The following is a 16,007-nucleotide window of genomic DNA, read 5'->3' as shown; positions in this document are numbered from 1 at the left end:
AATCAAGTCCTAAAGCAGAATTACTACTGAAAAGCCCAAAACAAGAAGCCCAAAAGGACAGAGAAAGGAGGAAACACCATCCCATTTACGGAAAGCAAAGTCTCACCCTGAGTGACCATAAGGTCAAGTCAGCTCTTTGTCAGAGCAGCCTCAGATGGCTGGAAGTGGAGGCAGCTGCAGTGAGCCAAGACACTCCTACTGAAAAATAAGGCTATTGGCTAAATACCCCCTAGAAGGGCATTTTCTTATCGTTTTCTTTTGTAGATGTTCAAAGTAGTACAGTTGTAGCCTACGATCATGTTTATGAAGATAAAGGTCAAACATAACTCTTTGAGTTATGGCTGGTACTAAACAACTTCCCAGTGATCTGACAGTTTTGGGGAACCTTTGGGACCAGCAAAGTGAATTGACAAATTATCTCAGAAATAAGCTAATGGGTTGTCTAAAGCTGGAGATACTCTTTACACCCTTCTGGAAGCAGCTGATTTAGGGACTGGTGGAACAACAGAGAGGTCTTCAGGTCTCTTCAGTGGGTGAGAATCCACTGCCTGAAGGCAAAGAGCAGGAGTGTAAATCAGTTGCTGACCCTGAAAACACTGTCTCATTCCATCATTCAGAAATTAATATGGTTAAACTAAATGTCCTGGGAATAAATAAGTCATTTGAAGGACACAGTATAGAACAGATTGGGTATTAATGACTTTGGGTTGGTTTTTGAATTTATTAACTGGGCATTTGCAAAAAAATATGCATATCTGTGACGTCACATGCAACTCTAAAAGCTGGTATGTGCTTCAGAGACCGAAATCTACCCAACAGTCTTTACTTGTATGTTAATTACAGATGCATTGCCCTGGGATGAGACAAACATTTCTCTGCCCAATGTGACCAACCTTCACAGTCTGATGATTACAAAATTTCATTTTTTAGCTATTTTCATGGTCTTCAAACACAAGCATTTGCAATTATTGCATTATCTAGATCAACACTTTCATACATAAATTAAAATTACATAGTTAAGCTCACAGTCTTGCCTAGCAGCATTTCCTGTTCAGTGATTCGGATCAGCGTGGGCTGATCCTTATTGGAATGCCTGAAACCTTTAATTGTATTGCACGTGAACACAACAGGACTTTATGTTCATGGCAGTGATTTAATGTCCACTCCTCTTTAATGAAGTCTTTTAAGTGATCCATAGAGGAAAAGTTAACAGCTTTAATACTTTGGCTTATAGGAGTCCCTTTATCAATCAGCATAAACCCCAATACTTTTGCAACAACTCTCATAGCAAATAAATGTCAGCAGCAGTTGGTCTGGTTTGGAAATGAGTGCTGCTCTCCTTCTGGCAACAGTTTAAGGACACACTTTTCCCTTGAAATAGTGAGCCCAGTTCTCATTAAAAATCTGATTCTGACAGCTCTTATCAGCAATACCTGGAGCAACTCTACTGATGTTAATAACATAACAATGGGGTAAAATCAGGCTAAGTGAAAATAAGGACTCGAGACCACAGGCAATAAAAGTTTTGCATCTGTTTATATTGGACCCAAGCTTGGCCTGGCTGATCTAACTTATGTATTCATGAAAAACAAGTATGTACAATGCAGCAGAAGTACCCAAGTAAAGCTGAAAAAGCACCCACTGGAATATTTTTGGCTGCTTCTAATCTTCTAATCTTTTATTTACTCAGTGAATGCTTTTCCCCCCCAATATAGACAAACTCAAAAATTACTTTCCTCTTTCCTTTTTATTCTGGCAACATCCTTCAGAAGACTGTGAACAATCTGGGGGCTGCATCATACACCTACATGAAAGGGCAGGAATTTACTGTCCTCACATTCCAATCTAAATGAACCCAGAGCCACTCTGCTCTGGAAACAAAGCAGCCGGCCACTTTGGCAGTGACTAATGTGGCCACAGTCTTCTTAATAGGAACTATGTTATTACTGGCCAGTTTTCTAGCAGAAGCAAGTAAAGTCAAGTCTCTCTAGAACCATTTCCTTAGGTAAAACTTGTGTCTTGCAATACACAGGATTTTGAGTATTGTGACTAATTTGGGAGTCTCATGCTGAAGCACTTAATGTCCGACTTTTAGATACCAGGAGAAGACATAACTGTATCAATCTCTGGAGATGGCCAAGACTTCAGAAACAAAATGAAACTGGAAAGACTAAAACCAATCAAATTAAATTCATGTCTCAATTTTAGACCTGAGAAGTTAAGGAAAGGTCTAAGAAATGCAGATGAAACTTGTGACATTTCCAGCTCACTGTTTTAACTCCTGGAGATTTTCTTTCAAGAAGTAACTCCTGAAAATTATATCCTACTTTTCACACATGCTTGGAAAACTAGTCATCTTTGTCCATCCTTTCCATGCCACTCACAATTTTAGAACCCAAATAATCCAAATATGGTCTAAAGTTGCTCCTTATATGAAGCCCTGCTGCCATTCTGGTGACCTTTGGCAGGATATACCTTTTTGCAGAGCATTTACAAATGAGATGAGCAGAACAGATCTCAGCACAGATTCTTCTGGGACTTCACTGGTAACTTCATTCACCCCAAGTCTTTTTTTCTTGTCTTTTAATTACAGATATAACCATGCCAGGATCTTCCCTCTTCTATCACAATTGCTTCACCTTCTAGAAAGTCTTTGGCAAGGGCAGTATCAAAAATGTATAGAATTCCATGCAGACAATATCAATCAAACCATGTTATCAATGTATTTGTTGATCCCTGCAGATATACAAAACAAGGTGTTTACAGCAGTCCTTAAAGAGGCCTATGGATTCTTCTTCAGGAGACTCAGTTGTCCAAGCATCTATTCATTCCATCCCTTATTAGGCCTGTAGCTCCCCACATTCCCTCAGAATGCTTTGAAGCTGGACATCCATCATCTGAGAAAGTTTTAAGCAATGATACATTTTACTACAAGCAACACAGCAACTTCATGTGTGAGTTTCCTTAGGCTCTCAGGTGAACAACACTATGTTTTATTATCTACTGCACCATAACTTCCTCCACAGTGGCCTCAATATTGGATATATTCTCTCATTAATTTACCCCAAAATGCCCTGTCTGTCTCACCCATTTCTTCCATAGTGAATAACAATGCAGATAATGAATCTGGCCTCTCTGCAATGGGGTGTCCATCATGTCCAGCTGCTCAGTTTTAAACTGTGATCATAAAGTGATCCTACTGTCTTTGGTCAGCTTTTTGCTTTTGAGGGTTTGAAGAATTAATACTGTTTTTTTTTTGCACTTTTTAGCTAATTGCTCCTTCTTTTTGCTTTATATTTTTGTATCTTTGTATCTCCTTATGGAGATTAGGATCCTTTTCCTTCTCATCCTTTGGATATGTTTTTTAGCATTTTAAAAACTGTCTTTCCATCTTTCATGACCTAATTTACTTTGCTGTTTAGCCTGTACCTGCTCTCTTTGACCATTTCCTTTTTTTTCACCCTTGCTAGGGGGTGATATGTATTAACAATTCTGGTTGGGTATTGTTCAGCAGCCCCATATCTTCTCTAAGTGTTTAATTTTCTTAAAATCCATTTTTAATGTGCTTTTATAATTTTTCTTCATACACACACTCTTAATCTTACAGAGCTGAGCATAACTGTGGTGGATGTTTGGCCTTTTTATTCTGCAGGGACAGTGAATCTAAAGGATGCTGTAGTCACTGGTATGAGCTGCACTTAAAATGTAAAATTTTCAGCCAGATCCGGCACCTTACTTAGTGTCAAATCAAGGCTTTTTCTATTTTTTTTTTTTTTTTTTTTTGTGGTGCACTTTGATTAGCTGCTGCAGAAAACAAAAACTGACACTGTCTGCCCATTTCACCTCTGGGCAAAACTTAGACAAGATGTGAGGCAACAGCTATGGTGATAACCGGATTTTCCACACACAAGAATATTTTCTGTCCCTGTGATCTCTGTGTATTTAAGAGTCATGGTTCTGGTACAAGGGACAATACTAAGGATCTAATGTTATTCGCTTCTTATTGAAAATGAAATTTCAGCCCATATTGCACAAAATTCCTAACAATTCCTGCTAACAAATGTGATCTTTAAACTATTCGGATTTTTTTTTTGACTGATCGCAAGTGCTACAAATTCACGTCCAGACTTGCACCTTACTGTGAATTAAGTCCTTCCAGATGGCAGGTGGCACTCACACACACTCATTCACACAGTTACACACACAGTTCCACGCTCACACTCACATTCACACACAGGTTATATCAAAAAGCATTGGAAGTACAGTTGCTCTGGTCTCTCTTATTTCCAAAATAAACCTTTGACAGGTATTTCTGATGGCCTTTAAAGAAGGAGTGGCCTATGTGCAATTTTTTTTTTTAAATTAATAGCAAACAAGGCAAAGAGTATGAAAAACTGTCACAAAGTATGGATTAATTTTTGTGTGGAACTGCTAAGGATTTTATGTCAGTGCCTGTGAGAGATGAGATGGCAGCAGCTATTTGTCTGCCTGGCTTTCTCATATACACAGCAGATGCTATTCTCAGAATTATTTTCCACATCCCCGTAGCACTATACCGAGCATGTGGACTCTCATCTTGAGCAATAGCACAGATATTTCTAGTGGAAAACAAGTCAAGCCCTGGCTTCAAGTTTTAAATGAGCCAGAGACTTTTGTGTATGAAAACAAGTTGTCCAAATACTTCTGGCCATCCAAGAGTGCATTTAGTACATTTAAGTAATCTGTGAAGACCTACCTGGCAAGAGCTACATCCTCGCTCTTCTCTGCTTCAGAGATGCTGTATGGATATGCATGGGTTTTTTTAACTTTGAAAGCTCTATGTTGAGGAATAGGGAAAGAGGAAATAAACAACAATTCTCTTGGCACAGAATAAAAAAAAATACACCTTCTGCCAAAAGTTGTAGTTTAATTTTGGTCTCACTTAAAAAATAATCTTTACAGAACATTAAAATTCTACATTTTGTGTCCCTTAGGCAGCAATAAAGTATAAATTAATGTCAAGCTAAATAAAAAGAAACAAACACATTTGTTTTTAATATCTAGAAATTAATAGCTAGAAATTAATATCTTCAACTCCTTAAGCTCTTGGCTTCAACCACAGGGACAGAGCTACTCTTCTTGCTGTCCAGGTCAGCAGTGGAGGCAAAACTCCAAGGACAAAATTTATTGAAGTACAGTCTCCCTCAGCAACATGAATGTCAAACAGCCACAGATGAATTTAGGCAGAAAGGGATCTCCAGAGATGATCTAGTCCTAGCCCTGCTCAGAACAGGTCAGCTTGTTCAGGATCATGCCTTCATGCAAAGACCAGGTGGGTTTGACAGAGCAAAGAGAATAGTGTGACTGGAGCACAGCACGGACCTAATAATTTAGAATTTAGAAACTTTTCAGAGTAAAAGAGAAGGAATCAGTAGAAAAATGAACATGTTCTGGATATCCATAGTAAACTAAGTTTTTTAGTGTGGGGCTTTGTTTGTTTGTTTTAAACAAAATGACCGGGAACAGAGAAAAGCAAAGTATTTCTTGTTGTCCAGACCTGGCATATTGTACAAGGTGACCTGAACCAGGCATGCCAGACTGTCTCATCTGCCTGAAGTTCTTCACTGACAGTCACTGACAGAGCATCTGCATCCTTGTTCAGCTGCCTGAAGGAACCAAAGCCAAACGCCTCTTGATCTTTAATTGCTCCTCTCCCATTCCCTGCTTCTCTCATGTGGTAGAGAACAACAGAACAGTGTTTCTCACTATTTGAATTAACCTAATTAGCACAGTGAGACCCTAGGCCACACATGCTGTACAGATCTAAACAATATAATTACAGGAATATTTTCATTTTAAGAATGTTTTTGTTTGCATATTCCCCTTTTGCCTCATTTTTCCTCAGATGAATTACTGAAAAACTCATCTGATTGTGTTCACTGAGTGCCTGTAAGACCCTTGGAAGAGGTTGGCTTTTGTTACTCAGATCTTATTTCCTCCTCTCCTCTTCTTGTCTTTCTGAAAGAAAATAATTCAGTTCTTTTCTCCTTCCACATTTTAAACTCCCTTTTTCTTATTCTAGCTTCTTAAGTTTGAGCTATTAAAATAAAACCCCCTGCAATATGGTAACAGGAGGAAGAACAAAAAACAGTAGGAAGGCTTTTATTGTACTTAGTGACAAAAAGTAAAACTTCTTTTAAAAGGCTAAACTAAAAACAAAAGAGTTTTAATATTTCATTTTTATTAGAAAATGGAAAACTTCTAACAAAAGCCTTCTGCAAAAAAATTTGAAAGACACTTTTGTAAGGGAAAAGACTTTCAACAGCAAATAAATGAACCCCCAAAATAAGCTTTCATCTTAGAACCTTGGGGACAGACCTTTTAGTAGGGCCAGTAGAGACAGCAAAAGGGATAATGGTTTTCTACTAAAAGAGGGTAAATTCAGGCTATTTATAAGAAAGAATTTTTTTTGCAATGAAGGTGGAACTGGAACAGGTTGCCCAGAGAGGTGGTAGATGCCCCATCCCTGGAAACATTCAAGGCCAGACTGGACAGGGCTCTGAGCAACCCTGATCTTGGCAGGGGAGTTTGACTAGATGAACTTGAAAGGTCCCTTCCAACCCAAAATATTCTGTATTTCTATTTGTTCCTATTCACAAGACATTGGGTGGACTCCTTGTCCAGCACTATCAGCCCTACTGAAAAAGCTGATTAATAATTTTCAGCTGATCCTCAACTTCTAATTAGACTTCTGGACAAAACAGCTCAGTTCCCTACACTCTACCACAAATCAGTGGAGACCTGCTGAAAGAATTCCAGGTCAAATTCCCTGGATACTATTGAGGTGAATTAAGACAACCATAACACAGGCTCCAATAACAGTCTGAAATAAAAAAAAAAGCAAAACACCCCCAATAGAAAACCCAACCACGCTGCTGAACAAATAGCCAGGACAGATGGAAACTGCACAGACCTACAGGGCTTCCTGCAGTGGCAACTTGGAAGTAGATGCCAGGAGAGCTGCGTAATGTTCCTGGGGTACAAAAGTTGACAAAGCTACAGGTGATGTAGTCAGGAAAGAATTTCAGAGGCAAAGTGGAGAGGAATGCTTCAGCAGAGCTGCACCTCTCCAGAGAGATGAGCACTCCTGGCCATGCCAGTCCTCACAGGCCTCTCTAAGGGCACACAGTCATTCTGAGGACAGTACAGAAGGCTGAGTCCACAGCTGCCTTGACTCCCCTCTGGTTATCCTCATGTGTCATCTCTAGCACTGTACTGGCAGAAACCTCCCAACAATTTTGAAGAAAGTGACAGGGCTTTCCATCTCCATATTTCTCCAATCAGCAAAATTTTTCCTTGGTTCTAGGTTTCAGACTTTCTTTCACATTCTCTAAAGAACTGAAGCCCAGTGTGAGATCCTCAGAGAAACCTCTCAGTGAATGAGAGGAGTGACCAGTAAGATAAAGCAGATGGGATTGAGAGCATAAATGAGTTTTGGGATCTGCTCCTACAGCTTCACAGGGCATTCCTAGGGGGTTTCCAGTAAGGCTGCAACGATGAACTGGCTGGTTTTGCATTTGTTCTCTTACAAACTAATAATGAACCCTCAGAGCTGCAGATGACTTCAAAATACGTGGAAATTTCAAGCCCAGCCTGTGACAACATAGATATTTATTTTAAATGAAAGCCAGGCTCAGAGCAAATCATTACATAAAATGGGCAAGGACTGTTTCCGTAAGAAAAAGTGCATTTTACAGTGGTTTGTTTTAAAGAAAATCAGCACAAAAAAACTGTTGAAAAGACCCTTACCGCTTATCTCTACAGCTTACCACCACAGAGGTGTTTACCCTTTCACAGAGCAATTTGTATGGAAATTCTATCCTATTGATTTATTAAATATGCTTTGAGGCTGTAGAATATGTGCTTACGTGCTGCACTTGAAGTTACATTTTCAGATTAGGGTTCATTTCAGAGCTGTACTTTGGATACTGCTTTAGAATTCTAATTTTTGTATTAAATGAGAAACATTACTTTAGATAAGCGCACATTTCAAATTCATTTTCTAGCTCTACTCCAACACACCAGGGCTTGTAAAAATCAAGTCTCCACCCTATTTTTGAATTTTTCACTCATTTACCAAGAGAATTTTAGCAGCTGACTGAGAACCAATTACTTTTAAAAAGATGTGCTAATTTTTGGTAATAATATTTTGTGGTGTTTATTATTATTTGTTGTTTGTTATTTTTTCACCTTGGTGAGACTGAAAATGAATCTGCTTCAAATGGAACTCACATTTTCTGACTCTTAGTATTATTCTCTTTCCTGCACACACTGAAAAAAAACAAACCAGTGTTGAGATTGAGGAGGTCATAAACATCTGAGCATGAATAATGTACGATATTAACTAGAAAACTTGAACGTAAAGAAGAGAGATCCACTCTGTCTAGTTAGCCCCAGTAATAGGTCCCCAAGACTGAGAAATTGAATTAGATTGGTACATGTTGTCCTACTTCAGAGCTTTCATCCCACCACCTCAAGGCCTTCTTTAGTAATGCCTTCGTTCCATCAGTACCTCAGGCTCTGAGATTCTCTAGATGTCTTTCTTGAAAAGTTGCTGGAAATGGTATTTCTCCTGGAGGGACAAAGAAATCTGTGATTATTCCCAGTCTCTTCTAAGAGAAGGGCAAGAGGACATCAAACAATTCTACCAAAATGCAGGTTCAAAATAAATGAAATATTTCTTTATACAACCTTCAGTCATCTTAATCAACTCATTACCTTGGATGTTACTTCTTTGAATATGAAGTTTAAAAGCATTTAACAAGCAGGACAGGAAAAAATTTTGAAGGCCATTAAATGGAATTATTTAAATTTGTAGGTCCCTGAGACAGATACTGCTGGTGGCAGGAAACACTGTTGCTCCTTGTTTGCCTTCTCCTATTTTTCCCTAAGCATCTGCTACTGGTCACTCTAGGAACAGGACACTGGCATAAACCATCTGGTCTAATTAAAGACAAATAGACATATCCAAGGATTGAAATTATTAATCTATGTGAAACCCAGGAAAGACAGGACATGAACAGCCATTTGCTTGGCAGAATACAAGAAGTCCCCATATTAGTTCAAGTTGCTCATATTTGTTTTCATAATATTTCTTGCTTTGGGGTACTCCACACACATCTTTAGCATTAATGCTCCAAGCCCAATTCATTGCAGAGCCAAGGCACGTGCCAGGGGATCTTACCACACAGTTTGTGCAGAAACCAAAATTCTGCAACTACCAAGTAGTGGCTTGATAACAAGATACCTTAAAAAGGCAAAAGTATATTCTAATACTTTATAAAGCACTGAAAACAGCATTAGTAACAACTTGAGTAGCTGTACACTGTGGAAGTGAGTGTTAACACCAACACAAAATTGCACTTTCTGAACAGTAAACTTCACACTGGGGTGGTTATGATTCATGGCTGAGCTGGATTTCCTAACTGATCCTGGGAATAAAATAGGGGGACCTCTGAGATTTCTTCACTTTTAGACTTTTCCTTTCCAAACTGTGGAACAGGGGAAAACGAATCAGAGGGTGGGTGGAGGGAGAGCAGAATAGAGTCAGCTTGACCAGCCAAACTCTGCTGACAGAGCCAAGTATCATCCAGCATGTTATTGGCCAAAAAGCCCTACACTGACAAACACTGACTGCACAGCTTCTGCAATGGAGGTACATGTAGTTACAGCCACAACAGCCAGGCATAAATGCTGAAATAAACCCAAACAAGGTATAGCTAGTGCTACAGAAATAGCAACCCTGACAGAGTGAAACAGATATGAACGGCTTTAGATGAAAAGGCTGTAAATAAAAAAAAATGCAAGAGTGTTTTGCAATTTGCAACTCTTTGGATTTAACACTGCTGTTAATGCAAGGGTATTGAGAAAGATATTTTGCTCCATGAAGAGCAAGACTAAAGAAGCTATATCAAGAGCAAGATTAAGAACCTATGTCATCCATAGTTGGTTTTTTTTCCTATATGTACACACCTAAATGTAGCAAGGTGATTCTCAAACTTTTGCCTGTGTGGCATCTCTCTGGCTGTGAAAGGCCTTCATAGAAAAGAAGCTGATTATGCTCTGTCACTGGAAAGATTAGCAAGGCACAAGCATCCCTTGGAACAACAGCATAAATCCCATCACATGATCTCTACTACTAACATGTTTACATATACCCAGATGGCAGTACTTTGAGGATTTACCCCACATATAACCAGTCAGTACAAAAACCATGTCTGACAAGTTTGTGAAGTCAGAAACTAAGATCTAGTGCTTCTTGAAAAACATTAACTATACTTAAAATCTGAATGCTTTTTTGAAGTGCTGAAGTGTGGCACAGAGAAAGTGTGTGCCATTCAGCTAGATCCCATCCCTGTGCCAGATCTGTCTGAAATATCACACTGACACCTGACAGTGCTTCAGAACTGAGTCTTGCTCAGCATAACAACAGCAGGCTTTTCTTCATATTTAATGAAAACAAGACCTGCCTGCAAAAAAACACCCCCAACAATTTTTTTGCCTTTTATACAGAAACATGACTTTTATTTGTAGAAAGGACAACACTCTACAAATGAGCAGAACCCTCCAGGGCTCACAGATGCAGCAGAACCTTTCAAAAGCCAAACACCCCTCAGAAGGGTTTGTACCACAACAGTGACAAGGGTCCTTTGAGGGTCTGTGAACTGCTGTGGTGGTAAGGCTTTTTGTTCAAGGCATGAACACTGGCTTTTGTGTAGAAAGTGTGTTACAAGGCCCTGAAGATAATTGCTGCAGCAATTTAAGGTCTTTTAGTCTCTGATGGTCCAATTTGACTGTTTAGCCTTGCTTAAGTTGACTGCTGCTCTAGAAAGGTGAGCAAGAGTCTGTCCACATAAAGCATGAAGCAACAAATCTAAACCACTGATGAAAGGTCAACTGTGGAGCACAATAGATAAAAATAAATTTTGAAGCTCCCTTTGACCTTGGCTCTTTAGCTCCAGAACACCCATTACCTAACTAATGAACACCGTTTATCCCTTGACAGGAATCGTTTTTGGAAGGATGATGAACTAGCATTTGAAACACAAGTCACCACTTACTCGGGGATTGATGAAGTACTACTTTTCAGAGGTCCATCAGACTACTTGCCTTGTATTTGGAACCTCTCCCACACAGGTATCTCTATAAGAAGCCTATTATACCTACCTTCCAATCCCTCCAACCTTACAGGTGTTGCAGGTAGGAGAGCATTTCCTTCAATGGCCAAAAAACCCCAAGAGTACTGGCAATCACCAGAAGCTGTGAGGCTTTAAGCAACCCTGTTTCAGAAAACAGACTTTATAAACGGGCTTGAATTCTTCATTCCTCTCTAAAACAGCTACTGAATTTAGGTGAGAAACAACAAGCAAAATACCATAAACTCTTAGTGCAAATCAATTAAGAACCCAAGGTTTAAAATACATCATTAGAGAACTAAATATTTTAAATAATAAAGTTTGAAAACTAAAAATATCAATTCTCCTATGTAAAATTATCTGTAATTGCTTTCTCATCTTTTATATTAACTATCATAATGAAAAATTAGTCCAAGAGAAAAGTACTGTCCTGGGGGAATAAAAAGCTTTCCAATTAGAAATGCCAGGCAAATGTATTAATCATTCTGCACTAACCATAAGCATTGCCATTCTCTGTCTCAGAATTATAAGCCCTTGGAATATGTCCATCATTGCCATTTAGCTTGGTGATGCAATATAGTTGTGGATAAAAAAGTAATGGATAAGCTTTCAGGGTTACAAATTCTTCATCAAATACTGGAAATTTTTGTTTACTCTAGACCATTTAACCAAGCTGTAATTTGTGGGTTTAATGCCTCATGATTCACCAACACCAAGGAAGCCCACAAGAAATATAATTTTCAAAGAATTTCTTAAAAATGTGAGTGGAAAATCCCTGTTTGCTGCACAAGAGGTCTTTGACTCTGCTATGAACAAGCATAAAAATCCACAAGCAGCTGTCATACAGACCACACTGGATTCACACTGAAAAGGTGCAGGCAGAGAGGTCTGAGCAAGCTGAGCTGCACTAACACTCCAAGGTGTCAGTGTCCTTTTCCATTGTCTAAGCTTTTAGCCACAAATTTGTAAGTCCCATTAAAGCAAGATGACATCACACACACACACACAAGTAAAATTCACCATTTTCATACCTTATTCCAAAGCAAATAAACAGAAATAACATCACAACTGAGTTACATCATCAAGAACAGTAAGGCAATGTGAAGTGCTTTGCATATTTTGTATTTTAAGACTAAAATTAGAATTAGATTCCACTTCAAAACGAAATTCTACTTCTATCCGGAAGTTCTTCACATGGGGACTCATGTCTCTAAGTAGAAAGAACAGAACAAGAATGATGGAGAAAAAGAAGAAAGAATGGAAAAAGAAATGAAAACCTGGGGTCATCACTGATGTGGAAAGAAAAAGAAACCCAACAAACCAAACCAAATAAACACAACACCTACCCCTCAAATTAAAACAACATCATCAATTAAAAGTCTCCCTGGCTAAAAAAAAGGAAAGACTGTAAACCTTAGTTTGTATTTTGAGTTTTAAAGAAAACTGGTAACAAAACCTAAATTTTACTATTGTTACTATATCAAAAGTAGAATTGCACTTGAAAACAAGTGCAGGAGAATAATTAAATACATGTATATTGAAAGCTGTCATTACCAATACTACATTTTACCTATGATCCCATGATGTTCCCCAGTAACAGAAGATGCAAAACCTCTGTAGCAGTCAGTCTTATTTATAGGACCAGTGACTGGCCATTTGGGAGTTACCATGGGTCACAGAGCAGACCCAGTTATAGAGACTCACTGTTACACAGATGAAGGCTTTAGCAACACGCATGCAGACCCTGCAGCTGGCTTTGATTGCTTGTGCTGTATGTACTGAATTTGTTAGTACAGAGACTGCCTACATCTGATGTATGTCATTTGAGGTTTCTAGAGTTTTTACATCAGCATGAATCCAGTACAACACAAAACTGAAAGCAGATCAATTCACAGAAAGTGCCGACTGACATGTTCCCCTGAGACAGGGATGAACTTGAGCTATAAAGCCTGCATTAAGAAATTGTAATCAGATTATAAATGCAAATATTTTATTATGCCATTGAAACTAGTTCAGATGCCAAAGCAGCCCAAAGTGGTTTTAAATGAGCATCAGGTTGTCCTGATCAATTAGTAGTCCAAAGTAGTCTGGTAGTTATCATAGCACTGTTGAGAGCTGGCAGATTACTGGATGTTCAGAAGGATAATACATCACATTTGATTTTGATTGTAGAAGTGAAGCTACAACCTTTCTGTATATCACCCACACAAAAACCTCCACTCACTTTCAAAAAGCTTGTGCCACCATTTCCCCAAGAGCTTATCTGCAATACCTGCACTTTAAAATAGTACACCTCTTTCAACACCATCATATCACCAAAAGCTGATGTCTGTCGAAGCACAGTGAAGACAAAGAGGTATTTCTAAGGGAAATCTTAATTTCAATTTTAAATCAGATGTTTTCCTGAAGTCTTTCTAGATGTAAGTGACAGCTAAGTGAACTGTGGGCAAATATGCTTACATCCAGTGAATGAATTTGTTTGTAGCAAAAAGCATCCAGATTGAAAAAATGGTTTCTCTATTCTTTCCTTGGTAGCTGATCATGTTTCCAGAAGAAGATAAAATCTTGCAAACCTTAAACTTGACTGTAAATTCTCACCACATGTTTAAGTCCTCAAAGGCAAGAGAGAAGCATATGTATCCATTTTATCTTTGCTTTCCTGAGACATATTGATAAAGTTAAAAAAATTATCATCTCCTTGACTTCGGGGTGGCACAAGATACCTATCTCTGTGCTAATGTGGTGCAAACTGGCACAGGATGAGGAGGCAAAGTGCACTGTGCTGCAGCTATACAGTACTTTATATCTATAAACTGCATTATGCAGACTCCACTCCCTTCCCTCCCCACTGTACAGGAGTAGGATTTTGTTTTAGTAATTTTGGGAGGATTATTTTAGAAAAGTAAACTAACTGGAAACAAATATATGCTATACATGATTTCAGAAACAGGAACACCACCTACTTCTACTGTGTCTTTCAAAATGCCAGGCTCAAGGCCTGTTTCACTGCTTGCCCATCCTGTTCACCCTCAAAAACCTACCACGGGACACTACCAGGACAATCAGGCTGCTACAGCTAAGAAAAGGTCTCAAGTACAGTCTCTGCCTTACAGTACACTCAAGTGTATTCCTATCTCCTGTGGGGCAGCAGATCACAGGGAGCCTCAGATACACCCTCTCTCATCCATTTTTCAGTGACCTGATGCCAACAGATAGGACCACATATACTTCTTCGTGAAGCGGTTTGCGCAAGAGTTTCAGTTTCATGAACAAGATGAAGCTGAGCTGCTTACCAAGACAAATGGACAGACAGAACCAGGAAATGGGCTCCTCCAAACTAGCCCAAATACAGTATAGACACAGGCAAAACATCAAACCACTTTTTTTATCAGTCTTGCTTTTATTATAGGGCAGAGATTTTGTTTCTTATCTCCTTATCTCGTATTCCTGATGCTAAAATCCCCTTAGTTGCGTTAAAATTGTTTTCTGACGTCATATTCAAAATAAGGTTGTATTAATAGCATGAAACGTTTCACACTTCTCAAAAGTGTTACAGATTCTCCACAGAATGCCGCCTCAGATTTGAAGTTATGCCTGCATTTCCAAAGCATTTCTATTCACGATCTACACACAATACTAATGAAAGAAGAGCTCTAAAAGAGACAGCTTTTGCAAACACATATAGAAGATATTATTCAAAGCTGTTACTGCTTCAGAAGAATGTTTTTAATTGTAAAATGCAAAATATGGATTAACACAGAGTAGATAAACACATCATTTGTAGACCACAGAATACACAAACTGAAGCTGATGTTCATGAAACAAATTGGTTACATTACAAAACACAGTCAGTCTCTTAATTTCCCTGTTGGACATAAGATAAGGATATGCCTTTGAACTTCCTTAAAAAGTCACCATATGCTGAGAGGTCAGTATGGTTTTAGTGTGATGTAGATGCTGATGCACTGCAGATGGCAGTAGCAATGCTCCTGTCTACATGACAATCAGGAGAATCTCAGAGAACAGCAGGAGTGAATCAGAACTTAGAATAAAGAAGCCAGATTCTGCCAAAAACCATGGTCTAGGCACATGCATGTGATTGCTTATGGGGGAAAAAAGGGCAGTTTCAGACAAATTTAATGTAAAATTCTACTTTGATAAGCATCCACACTCTATTTAAATTGTTCAAATCTTATACTGTTAGGAGTATTTTGAATCTATGACAATCCTACTGCTGACTAGAAGTTATGTGAAATGCAAAGGGATGCCCCTGCAGTTGCACATTTTAAAGTCACATCCTATTACATGCAAATATACAGAATCTATCTATATTACGTTATGCTGGCCTCAGTCAAACTTTCTGCATAAAAGCTGCCCTGATGCTTTTACAAGCCTTTTCCTCTCCAGACAAAAAAAAAAAAAAAAAGTTCTGCAAAGCTTGAGGTTACCTGAATAATTCAGAATAATTCAGAGACATTAAAAAAAAATAAAAAAAATTGTTTTTCCTAAAAGCCAACAACTTCTAAGCTATGTTTATGTTGGAACAACATTGCTAAGACTCAGCAAGAGGCAAACATTCTGGGTTTATTTTTGTCCTTACTGAAAATCTATGCCTTGGAGTAATGTTTGCACAGATCTAGGTGCCCACATTCATATTATTCACCAATCTTTCTACCACTGAATTTTCCCATCAAATCTCCGAATCTGTGCATAATCCTGAACCTACGACTTTATAGAAGTCTTTCCATGTGGATCAAGGAGGTAAGATTCCACTTCCTGACTATAACCAACTGTATCTGTAGTGTAGGATCAAACTCCAAACATTTAGACAAT

General features: G+C 38.6%; 1 protein-coding gene across 2 annotated transcripts in view; it reads right to left on the bottom strand.

The window, feature by feature from the left end:
• Positions 1–16,007, bottom strand: part of ME3 (malic enzyme 3) — a 117,961-nt gene that overhangs the window by 87,115 nt on the left and 14,839 nt on the right. Inside the window, exon 2 of one of the 2 annotated variants that reach the window (XM_068181569.1) lies at positions 8,552–8,611. The exons of the other annotated variant lie outside the window; for it this stretch is intronic. The gene's annotated coding sequence lies outside the window, so the exon portion shown is untranslated. The remainder of the gene's footprint in view (positions 1–8,551; positions 8,612–16,007) is intronic. 2 annotated transcript variants of the gene reach the window in all.

Source organism: Anomalospiza imberbis, chromosome 2 (genome assembly GCF_031753505.1).
Source record: "Anomalospiza imberbis isolate Cuckoo-Finch-1a 21T00152 chromosome 2, ASM3175350v1, whole genome shotgun sequence".
NCBI classification, from domain to species: Eukaryota; Metazoa; Chordata; class Aves; order Passeriformes; family Viduidae; genus Anomalospiza; species Anomalospiza imberbis.
Note: the sequence above shows the minus strand (reverse complement) of the source record. Positions and strands in the feature narration are given on the sequence as shown.